The sequence below is a fragment of the Athene noctua genome, chromosome Z (assembly GCF_965140245.1).
Source record: "Athene noctua chromosome Z, bAthNoc1.hap1.1, whole genome shotgun sequence".
NCBI lineage: Eukaryota > Metazoa > Chordata > Aves > Strigiformes > Strigidae > Athene > Athene noctua.
The window spans coordinates 41,479,881-41,492,074 of NC_134077.1; the positions used below are offsets into that span (position 1 = coordinate 41,479,881).

Consider the following 12,194-nt stretch of genomic DNA (forward strand, 5'->3'; position numbering starts at 1 on the left):
CTTGAAACTTCTGGAAAAATACAGGTTTGATTTAACCAGTTAATGTAGAAAGACAACTTGTGGTTTCCTTCTCTGTGTAAGCATCTGTATCAAGTTAAATAATCTAATCCATATATTTAAATTCTGTTGTGGGCGAAGCTTGACTAGGTTTCTGATTTAACGGGATGATTTTCATGGTTTTTACTCTTCAGTTTCATTTGGGAGTGGGTAGGTTCCTCTTTCACTAAGCTCTTGAAAGATCAGGGAAACTTTCTTTGCTTTTTGGTGCCCTCTACTGATTTCTAAGAGCAGCAGCACTTTAAAAACTGGGAAGGGAGAATAAAGGAAGGAAGCCTTTTTGCACCTTAAGTATTTTGCTGATTGCTGTCCCAGGCAATTTGTCTGGATTGCAGTGAAACTGTTCCTCACCTGCTAGAAAACTAGTTAAGCCGCATAAATCTATTGTTTACTGTAGGCATTCCAGCTGTAAAAAGACTGGTGGCTTTGCTCTTCCCCTCAAAAAAATAGAGACTTTCTTTAATGTCCACAGTTCCCAGTTCTCAGAGAGCACATTTCAGATTTACTGTTCTAGAACTTTTTATTTCCTGGTTCACTTGCAATGACTTTGCTTGTTGCGTTTCCCACTATGACCTCAGATACTATAAAAAGATGCGGCAATTCATGTCATCACACCCGTACGCTGTATTTTGTGTACTTTCTGTTAAGTAGACCTTTTGTCTCGTCAGTCTTGCAGTTTTGTTCCTGTCCCCAAAAATCTGTGAACACCTCTGTTGTAGGCACACTCATCAACTGGAGGAACTCAATCTTACCCTCTCTCCAGAGCCTCTTATGTTAACCTGTTAGTCCGTCTTTGCCAGCTCTGTTAGTTTCTGATAGAATTGGCCGTACTTTCACACTGCAGTAAGAATAAATCATTGTGTGAGCAGGAATCAGAGCATTCATGGCATGATGTACAGTGATGCTGCTGAGCCAGTGCTCTGTTTGGCAGTCTTCATGAAAGCTTTAGGAGATGGCCTTCTTTCTACACAAAAATTAAGAATTTTTCTTTGTTATTTAGGCTGTTTCTTTAGATTATCTGTGTTGAGATTGTTCTTTAAGCTGTGATATGCTGAATATTTTTGAGCTGCATTTTCAAAATCTGATTCTTAGAAACCAATCTCTTTTGAAGACATTTAAAACTATTTTGTTTTTTTAGTTGTGAAAATTTGCTTTTATGTGGGAAATGGTCTGGAAAAAGGAAAGAACAAATTAACTGTCAGTAATGGGAAAATCAGAGCTGAAATATAGGGTGAGAGGAGCCTTGACACTTTGATGTTGGAGACTGCTCTGACAGTTACATGCTACAACTGCAGTTTTACTGTGCCGTTTGGGACGTGTTTTCCCTCATTCTGTTGGATCTCCCCAGAGAAGAAGGAAGTTGAAAAAGGTGGAACTTAGAGTGCCTTATTCTTAGAATTAAATATCTCAGCCCTCTTTGAATTTTCAGGCCTGTGTTTAAGTACAACTGCTGAAGTTTTATGACATTTTTTTTTTCACTAGTACCAGTGTGTGTATATTGCGGTATATTGAAGAACACTATATTTACGTGACAGTTTGGTGATACCAGTTAGGTAGGTATGTTGTTTTGAGGATTCATTTTGTAGTTTCTAAAATGGATTCAAAGTATTTTTGGAGGCTTCAAATTTCTAGCAATATGGAGAGACAGGAAGAATGTAGAGAGTAAATTGGTATGTTCCTGAAGGAATTAGATCCTGACTTTTCTCAGTGTCTGAGAACACAAAATACATTATGCACAGAAATAAATTTTTAAGAGTATGGTGTGCCATACACCTAAGAATCAAATTCTTAAGAGTGCTTAAAATATTTACCGTGTGAAACTTAAGCAATTTAGGCTTAACTGTCTCTTAACGTTTCTTGTGTGTCCTAAACACCCAGTTAAATGAGAAATGTGTTTCAGAGAAGGAACTAATACAGAGAAAACCCCTGAAATGTCTGTCAGCTTGATGTCAAATAAACTGTATTCAAGTTATTCATGTGGTTTGATCATAAGTAAAATGAAGAGATTAATTTCATGGAATATATTCTATGCTATTGGTACATGATTTACTATTGCATACCTCAGATCTTGCAGAAACACTTTGCATGGAGGATTCATTGTCAGTTCAGGTTGCTGAGGAACAGCATTGACCATTGTGCTCACCATCAGTAAATAATGAATTAATCCTATTAATTTTGAATGAATTATGGGTGGCCCAGAAAGATTACTGATGAGTGTTCTTGGTACAGTTGTTAGATACAGAAACATTCTAATTTGTGTATACCATCATAACTTTGAAACAGGAAAACTTGGTGGATTTGCATCTTTTTTATACCATGTTTGGTAGTGTTGCTCTTATTTTACAAATTGTGTTAATTTTACTAAGTACTGTGTAAATTTTCACTGTTTCACTATCAGAAGGACACTTTAATTCACAGAAATTATTAAGAAACCTGATACATGTAAATCTGCTACAGCAAATTTTATACTGGCAACCTGACATGTTAATGTAGATTGGTTTCCATTTTAAGACGGAGTTACTAGGTTTTTTTCTTAACACATGGTGATATTTCTAAAGCAAGTTGGAGGAAACATTGCAGGTTTCCTTTCAGAATTTTGTGCCTTGCTATGGACTCTTACGTCTCTAGGAGTTGGAATATAGGGTATTTTCTCCCTAATCCCACAGAAATGGTGCCAAGAGGGGTTTTATTCTGAACTACTTTTTTTTTTCTTTTCTGTGCCTTTTGCTACAGCCATAGGAACAGCTAGTGTCATGCTGTTCCTTAACGTTTTTTGATCTCTTTGTGGAATTTTCATGCCAAGTACTAGTTACATATTGGTTTGCTTAACTATTGTCAATCTCTTATGAAGCATAGAAGGAAATGGTATCCCATTTTAAATACTCAGATGTATCTTGTAGTTCAGTAGGGAAGCATATGTGCTTGCAGGGGTACTTACTATCTCAAGGGTAGCTCTACTCCAAGTACTATTTGAGTTGTGCTTTACTGCTTTTACAGGAGAACACTTAAAAAAAACCTAGTGTTTAGCATAGAGTGAAAATCAGTTACTGCTTTCCTTTGTGCTGTTGCAGAATCACAGATGGCTGAGTTTGGAAGGGATCTCCGGAGGTCATCTGGTCCAACTCCCCTGCTCAAGCAGGGCCACCTAGAGCCAGGTGCCCAGGACCATGTCCAGACAACTTTTGAAGATCTCCAAGGAGGGAGACTCCACCACCTCTCTGGGCAACCTGTGCCAGTGCTCAGTGACCCTCACAGAGTAAAGAAGTGTTTCCTCATGTTCAAATGGAGCCTCCTGTGTTTCAGTTTGTGCCCATTGCCTCTTCTCCTGTTACTGGGCACTACTGAAGAGAGTCTTTCTCTGTCCTCTTTGCAGCCTCCCTTCAGGTATTTGTATGAATTGATAAGATCCCTCCAAGTCTTCTCTTCTTCAGGCTTAACAGTCACAGCTTTCTCAGTCTTTCCTCATCTGTGAGATGCTCCAGTCCCATCTTAGTGTCCCTTTGTTGGACTTTCTCCAGTATGTCCATGTCTGTGTTGTGCTGGGGAGCCCAGAAATGGACACAGTACCCCAGGTGCTATCTCCTAGGACTTTTGGACCTACCCCAAGAATTGGCTCATTTTGGCCCTCCTTTCAGCCACCTGATTTGTTTGAGCCAGCTTTCAGATTTGGGAAGGACTGTATTTCTTTACTGAAAAAATTCAGATCACCTTAGTGTTTCTTTGTCAGGAGCTGTCTTGTATGTGCCCAGCCAGCCGTGTTTCTAAATTGTATTTTGGTCACAACTGTGAAATCAAACCTAGAAAGAAATGGTTCTGAATATTAATGGTAGTGATGTTTTTCAGTAAAAACTGAATAGGACTTAGAAAAGATCTAATGCATTGTAAAGCAGTTGTCTTGAACGTTTACATTCTCGGGTTTGTATTTGGTGTGTGGAGGATGCAGGGTGTGGACAGCAATATTAGAATTTTTATTTTCTCACCATTTACCCACTTTACCTCCACTTTACGACTTTGTTGTACCAGATTGTGCTCAGCCGTATAATTTTCCAGTTCTTAGCAGAGAAGTCATGTCTGTTCCAAATGTTCTCTTACTCATGAGAACAGGTAAAATGGTGATGTGTGTGGTGGTGGGTTGAAACAGGGGTTCCGAATCCTGCATTTGTTCTCCTGTTTCTTTTTTCACACTGCAAAGTGTAGGTGCGGATCCCACAGGGGCGAGACACAACACTCAGCAAGTGAATGCATTGACTTAGTGAAAGCCTAGTGTTAACACAGTGGGAGCCCTGGAACACCAATGCTAATCAAATGGGGACATGAAACAGTGGAGCCCTGCTCAGGAGTGAAGCTCAAGGGAAAGCTCCACAGGGGTGGATGATAAAAGTTGTGCTTGTTAACATATCATACATGTACAAAGTCCTGTTTTGCTCATTAGTGAACTCACTGCTGTTGTGCACATGCTGCTGTTCGAATTCCAAGATCTATAGCTGGCTGCCATTGTTTGTGCGTGTGCAAAGGTGGGTGCAGATGCGGGGGAAGTGGGTACCATAACATCAAGATAAGATGTGCTTGGGACTCTGCATACTCAGATGAGGAGGCGAACTATCATGCTTTACCATAGCAAAGTCTTCTTGTGCCCTACACTTGTCAAATATTTTTGTTTAGGACTGGGGTAAGGAGCTGTTGTTTTTTTCTATAGTCTCCTTAGTTTTTACTCCTTTCAGAGGTAGTCTTCATGTCACTCTTCCTGGACTATGATACCTGACAGTATCCTTACAATTTTTCTACGTATCATTAGTGGAAGAGTTGTGTGATTTCTCTAAGGATGTGTGGAAGGAGAGAGCATCAGTTTGTGTAAGTGTGTCTGGTCAAGGACCTTTTCAGTACCAAAGAGGAATCATAAGAAAAGGGGAAATAAATAGGAACATCTTGAAACAGAAAGCTGACCAACAAAAAGTAAGGAAGGAAGTAACAAGGACCAACTCTGGTCAGTCACTAGCTGATGAGGTTATCTGGAACGTTGGAATGTTTATTTCTGTGTTTAGTAAAGACCTTGTTGAATAGGATTATAAGGAAAAGGGAGAATCCATAAACACAGTATACAGAGACAAAAACCTGACAGACAGACTTGAGTAAAAGACAGGAAACAAACCTGGTCAGTTGCACTAAGTGATGGGCTATCAGGAAACTGCCTGCAAACAAGGATTTTGTGACTGATAAGGATGCAAACTTGAAGGTCCAGGATGTTGGAGGGGATCAGTGGGACTATGCCTAACCCTAAGGCCCTAAAGCAATGTGAAGAGAGTTGAAGAGAGACAAAATGGGACCAGACAGAAAAAGGGCTAATCATGTGTAAACTGTGGCCAGTCTTTATACTTGTATGGCTGAACTCTGGCCTGATTACTGGTCTGTCCTATTTTGTTATATCTTTTCTTATCTGTCTCTCACTCTTTATCCCGTGTTTGTGAGTGCTGCAGGGCCTAACTGAGATGAGCCTGAGTAGAGACTGAGCCAGCAATTGGAGTCTCACTGGTCTGAGGTGCCAGCAATAGAAGTGAGTGAGGGTCTAAGTGTCAGGAGTTGGAGGAGCTGTAGCTCTCTGGATTATCTTGTTGGTTTCCTACAGTCTTTATAGTGCCAGCTACTGATGTGAGTGGACTGGGTGACAGCTACTGGAGTCAAACCAGGGGTGTGGGCACCCCTGGCCTCTGTCAGTTACTGGAGCAAGTGGGGTCTAAGTACCAGCTACTGGGGTAGGTGAGTGTCTCGGCTGACAGTTTCTGGAGCAGAAACAGTGTGTGTCCCCAAACCCAGCTACTCAGGGGACCAGGGTGATCAAATGACTCAGTGTTGGTGGCAGAGGTGGGACCACAGATCACAGCCTGTGTGCCTCGTGCTGGCTGCTGGTAGGGAGTAAATGTATCTTCCCAAACCTGCTGTGGAGGGCATGGAGGGAGGTGGGTGGTGTATGTTTATATTTGCTGGCCATCTTCAGGCTGGAGCATTTTGTGAGTAGGGGGGCCTTGGGAACAGACTGGGGTGTCAGGCAGACCAAGGGTTCCTGCTGATATTTTGGGGGACCTGCAAATGTGGCGTGCTTATGGGACAAATGTGTGAAAGCTGTGTGTCTGCAATGAGTGCTAAGCTGGACCAGCTGATGAGTTGGGGACCCATGGTGTGGGTAAGGGGACCTGGGATTGGGGCAAGGGTGCTGCTCGATGGGCAAAGGAGCTGTGATGGTACTTGGGATATTCATGAACATGTATGTGCTTGTGAACCTGGAGAGTGTCATGTATGTGCTGCACTGTTGACCTTCTGTCTCTGCCAGCCCATGAGGATGAGGGGACTTGGCTGTCTGTCCTTGTGTTTATGTGCATCCTGTATGTGGGTGCTGTTGAAGACAGTGCATGTGACCAGAGCCCTTTGTGCTCTTTGTTTCTGGAATACACACTCAGTTTTCCTACTGGTTGAACCTACAAACTGATTACTATTGGTTGAACCTGCAAACAGCAAGGCAGCAGCTGTGACCTTCAGCCTGGGATGGAAATACCACCACCGCCCTGCTCCCTGAGCACAGGACTCTGCAGGAGGAATTCCTGGGTCCACAGGAGGTGCCTGCTTCTCACATAACATCCCTTACGGTTTTTTTCCTTGCTGTTTCTTTTATTGCTTTGGGATCTGATGTTTATACCCAGTCTCCAGTATGCAGGGGATCAAGAGCTCTGTCACCATGGTGAAAAATCATGAGATGTATTAGCACAGTGATGACTTGTCAATACACTAAAACAGCAAGTAGTATAAATAACTAGTCTTGTTACTCATTTTTAAGTACATGTACCTTTCTCCAAAGTACTTCCTTAATTAGGCTAAATCTTTATCTATAGGTAAAGATCAAACCATGTTTCTTATGCAGTTAACACATGTGTACCAAACATGGGCAGGAAAACTTACTGGTTTTGGAGTGGGGAGAGGAAACAATGCTCTTCGAAGTGCATTTGAGGGACTGATAATTTTGGTATTAATCAGGCTGATGGCTTAGCTCTGGAAATGACATATTAGGCAGTGTTTCTGTGAATGTATTTTAACCAAAATTTGCTTGCAGATCTAGATATCTGGCTTTTGTAAATGATTGGCAGACTGCTGGCAAGGACTGGGGAAAACAGACATAAGAAAAATTTATCTCTAAAAGGAATCTACTTTGTCTTTGATGCCTTGCAGCACATAGAGAAAGATGATGTAATTAATGCTTCAGCTTTTGGCCTATGTTGTCCTTCGTTTCCAATGTCCTAACATTTTCACACATTAAAGGTGGATGAAATGCAATTGTAGGTGGGTAAAAACATTCTTCTAATAAGTATTCACACACAGAAGCTGATAGATAAAATGCTATTTCCTTTTTCATTTAATAAGTATTACCTGCATTTTTCCATTTATGTAAAAATTAAAAGTAGAGAATGTTTTGATATAGTTTTCTGCTTCTCTTGGGGGTTTTGATTCTGAATACAGGAAAACTTCATAGATTTCTAAAGCAAAGCTCTGCTTACTTGGAAAATTACAATTCTTGTTTAATACTGCCAAGGAATAATACCAGTGTGCTTGCACTGATTTTTCAAAGACCTTTTTTCATGAGCTGGTGCATGTCTGTCTCAGATGCATCTTTCAAATAAGTGAGTTTGTATGAAGCTTGGTTCCTTAGAAAAATTCCGCCTTTAATATTCTCAACTTTTGAATGTAGAAACATCCATGAGCATCATTGTACACTTATTCTTCTCAGGGCTAATATAGTTAATTGATTAAAAACAGTCCATTGCATCACTCTACATGTACATACATAACCTGTGACATACTTCAAGGCCTGAGGTAACAAAAGCTGAAAGTTGAGGTCAGTTACTACAGTGGTTGTAGCTGTCAAAATATCTGAGTTAAGTAATAATTGCTACGGTTTAATGCATTGGTTACAGCATATTACTGAGCTAACAATGCATGAAAAGGCTCTATGTGAACTGCTTCTGAGTGTTTTTTTAGGTAAAATTTTGAGAGCCGAGTATTACATGTTTACTGAAATGCAGATGTGGGATATTTGTTGTATTTACTTTAGCTCTTTATTCTATCATTGCTTTTTAAAAAGAGGCTAAGAAAACAGTGTGGGGTTTTTTTTGGCAGCTGTTGTGGCTTAAGCCCAGCTGGCAACTAAGCACCACATAGCTGCTCACTTATTCTTCCCCAACCCCCTCCTGTGCTGGGATAGGGATGAGAAGCAGAGGAAAAAGGTAAAACTTAATGGGTCAAGATAAGGACAGTTTAATAGGACAAGACAAGGAGAGAAGTGGTAATAATAGTAATAAAAGAAGGTATAAAGCGAGTGAGGCACAACACAGTTACACACCACCCAGAACCCAATGCTTAGCCAGTTCCCAGTCTGCAATCTTTCCTCCCTCTGGCTAGCTCCCCCAGTTATATAGTGAGCATGATGTCATATGGTATCAAATATCCTTTTGGCTTATTCAGGTCAGCTGTCCTGACTATGGCCCCTCCCAGCTTCTTGTGAAAGTTAACTCTTATCTCATCCAAACCCAGGACAGTAACTTAAAAGATGCTTGGAAATCTTAGACAAATACAGAAAATTGTCTTGGTCTGTGAGCTAAGTTTTATGCAGAGGACTTTAACAGAAGAATTAATGTACAGTAATTCTGTGGAAATAAACTGCTGTGGTTCTTGCAGCAGAAGCAAAACGTTTAGAAACAAGATGCCAGTGTTCTTTGCAGCCTGATTTGTGCTCCCACTTCTCTGATATACAGACTACAGTAAAGACAAGAGCTCTGTCTCTAATACCCATCCTGGATTAGTTTATAATTGCATGTACATTTTTTTTTTATTGGTCAGTAAGCATGTGTTTATTACAATACATAACAGTTGAGTTTTGTGTACCTTTTCCTGAGTGGGAATAACCACTTCTCTCTTCCCCCTTTACCAGATACTTTTTGTCGTAAAAGGTATCAGAATAATTATATTTTTTTTTTTTACATTGACCGATTTCCATTGGAGCTAGTCGATGGGTTCATAAAGTTTTGCAAGGGACAGGCTGGTAAAGAGATTACATCTTTCATATTTCTTTGTTGTTTTATGTAATGACAGATTAGGTGAATGGTTAGACATTGGGAAAAAACACATTACCCAGGGTGTGCTGTGGTGCAGAGATACCTGATGACAAAGAATCTCAGCATAGTGTAATTCCAAGAGCAACAGATAAGTTAAATACAGCTCTGCACTGAAATGACTTGTAGAGTCTACCTTGTAATGCCCACACCTATGTTAATCTGGCTCTGCTGCTTTCTAAAGGGTGTGAGATGGAAGAAGACAATAATGCTTACAAGACCCCATTTGCAACTCTGACTCCATCCACTCATATAAATGACTGTTTTGGTTCTAGGGTTGTGGGGCACAGCTCTTTCAGAGCTTACTAGACCTGAGCTATATAATGTACTTTAAATGAGCTTAGTCCTGGCCTATGAATGAACCACTGCATTTGGACAGAACTGTGTGTTCAGCCCAAGAATTTACTGTTACTGTAGGTATGATCAGAATGGTAGAAATGTTGGAATGTAAATCAGATCACTGTTACTGGAGTGTGTAGATCCTTCACAGATAGGATATGTAAAATGCTCAGTTTACTAGTGCATTAGATGACTTATGAGCATTTTCAAATTTAACTTTCTCTACTTTTTGTATCAGGAAAAATCAGTGCCGTCTCAGTATGCATTCATGAAAGGGAACATGCAGCTACAGATTTCCAGTCAGCCTGGTAGGGTTATATAGAGTATACCCATCAGATTGTACTTACGGTGTAAAAACCTTCTAAGAAGGCTGTGCCTGAAAATATTCTTGCAGTGTTAGCTTACTTATAAAATAAAGGTCTTCATGGGCTGCAGAACAGATGTAGTTTATTTCCTAAATTTGAGATTGGAATATGGAGTAGTTTCTTCTTGTACTTCCTAGGAACATTAAGTGAGAATGTGCAGAGGGTTGGAGAGAAGAGTGATACTCAGATATTGGCAGCAATTGTTTTGGTAGTAATTCCCTTCTGTGATGGTTTCAGTCAAATCTTTATAATTTCACTGAAAAAGGAGAATGGAAAATAAATACTTCAAAGGGTGTTGTCTTAGTGAAGATATCCAGTCTTTCCCAAATGAAATGGAAAAGCATTTAGATAAAACTTACAAAAAATTACTACAAGAAATATATACAGAAGTATTTAAAAAAATTACAAATTTACATATTTTTAGTAGTATGTTTCCTTTAAAGGATGTTTTACAAACGGATATGCTCTCCAATCACCTTTGTTACCATTACACTATGAGAATTTGCAGGGTATACAGCTGAGAATGAGTCAAAACTGTGCTGGGAATGTCTGTGGAATGCCGACTTTTAGGGTTAAAATTGTAGGTTTTAGTGTCCTGACACAAGTTGCTTATGTTACTAGTAGCAATCTGATGCCTTTGTCCTGATATTGTTTCCTTTAAATATGAAGTAATCTGTACTTCTGTTCATCATGCTCTTTTTGTTGAATTACTATTTAAAATAAGGTAGTGCTTTTACCTTGTTAGTTAAAAACTACATACAATGTTCTTGATAGCTATCAGACATTCTGTTCTTGTTGCCTGTTAGGCAGGAGAAAAATACATAATAATGACGACTGTAAAAAGCAGCAGTAGTCCCAGGAATATTTTTTAGTATTAGCAAGATGCAGCTAGAGTGGTTGGGAGATTTGGGAGCTACCATCATTGCTGAAAGTATCATATTCCACAAATAAACTATTTAACTTAATGACCAGTGATAATGTAGATTGCAAAATTATACTGGCAATATCTAGTTATTCCACATGCTTGTTGAAAATTACATGAAAAAAATCTTAAATATTACAGGATATGTGTCTGTCATTAGGTTCAGTGTACTTTCCCACGTATTAAGTTAATTAGTATTACTTGCTATTACAATCATCACATGAGAATTGTTTTCTTAATAAAAACTAAGATAAAACACCAAGTCTTATTTGAGTTTAGGTTTGTGTTAAGGTTTTTCTGTGATACCTGTTTGCAAATAAGTTTAGTTTAGCTTCAAGTTACTTCTTTTTCAGTACAGAAAATGGCATAATTACATTTTAAATCTATACTTATATATAGTTCCAAAAAAAAGATTTTCTCTTTATTTTCTTTCTAGTGGGAAACAATTTTGAGTGAAAATATTCTTCCTTAGTACAGAGGGCAATTGGCACTCCTTATGGAGTTTGAAATAGATGAGTTAGTAATTTGGAGTGATAATGAAGGCTAACTGCTTAGCAGTTTGCATCTCCACTGTCTTTGAAGTGGTGAACTCCACATATAAAAGGAAAACCAAGTAGACTGCTTTCTGCAGGGCAGGATATATTAGTGTTCATGCTTGGGAAAGGTGCCACATTTAAATTAGGGCAATAGCAGTAAGAGATCCCCAGCCAAAGGCATGTGTAGAATGTAGCAGGACAGCAGTGGTTACTTTGTTGTATCAGTGTTTTGTTTTCTGCCAGCTTCACTAAACCCTGTGTTTCCTTCCTCCATTTGGCTTTTCCTTTTGCACGCCCAGGACTCCAGCATACCTTATCTACATGTGTTTTTATTACCTCTGTTTGTCTTTGAATAGTCAGTCACCATGATGTAAAATCTCCCATCCTGAAAGCTCCAACTTGGGCCACAAATCATGCTTCCCTCAGGCTCGTTCTATGACAACATTAAAACAGATTAAATAAGCAACTCTGAATGGCAGAACAAATGTAACACAGTTTCTTTATGACTTGTCCTGTGGCAAGGTTCTCTGAAATCTAACAAAATGCATTGTTTCATAGAAGCTTTTCTTTCATGGCACTTCTAAGGCATCTCTTCCAGTTTTTTGGTGCTGAGCTTCTGAGGGCAGGCTGCCTTCTGGAAGAGTCACCTGTTGCCTGCACATCTACCTTCTTGAACCTGCATACCTGTCTTGTGACCTATTTTTCCTCTAAAAAATACAAGTTCAGTTGGTTAAGGGGTTCCAAAGAGATTGAGTAACAAGCAGGTACATGCACTGTCAGCCAGTTTCCCTAAAGAAACCATGATAATAGTTCTACATCTAAC

At 39.5% G+C, this 12,194-nt stretch overlaps 1 protein-coding gene across 9 annotated transcripts in view; it reads left to right on the top strand.

Moving 5' to 3' along the window:
* The window catches only part of RNF38 (ring finger protein 38), a 144,005-nt gene that overhangs the window by 91,151 nt on the left and 40,660 nt on the right, over positions 1 to 12,194 (top strand). For 3 of the 9 annotated variants that reach the window (XM_074933195.1, XM_074933193.1, XM_074933196.1), the window contains exon 2: positions 3,129 to 3,441. The exons of the other annotated variants lie outside the window; for them this stretch is intronic. The gene's annotated coding sequence lies outside the window, so the exon portion shown is untranslated. The remainder of the gene's footprint in view (positions 1 to 3,128; positions 3,442 to 12,194) is intronic. 9 annotated transcript variants of the gene reach the window in all.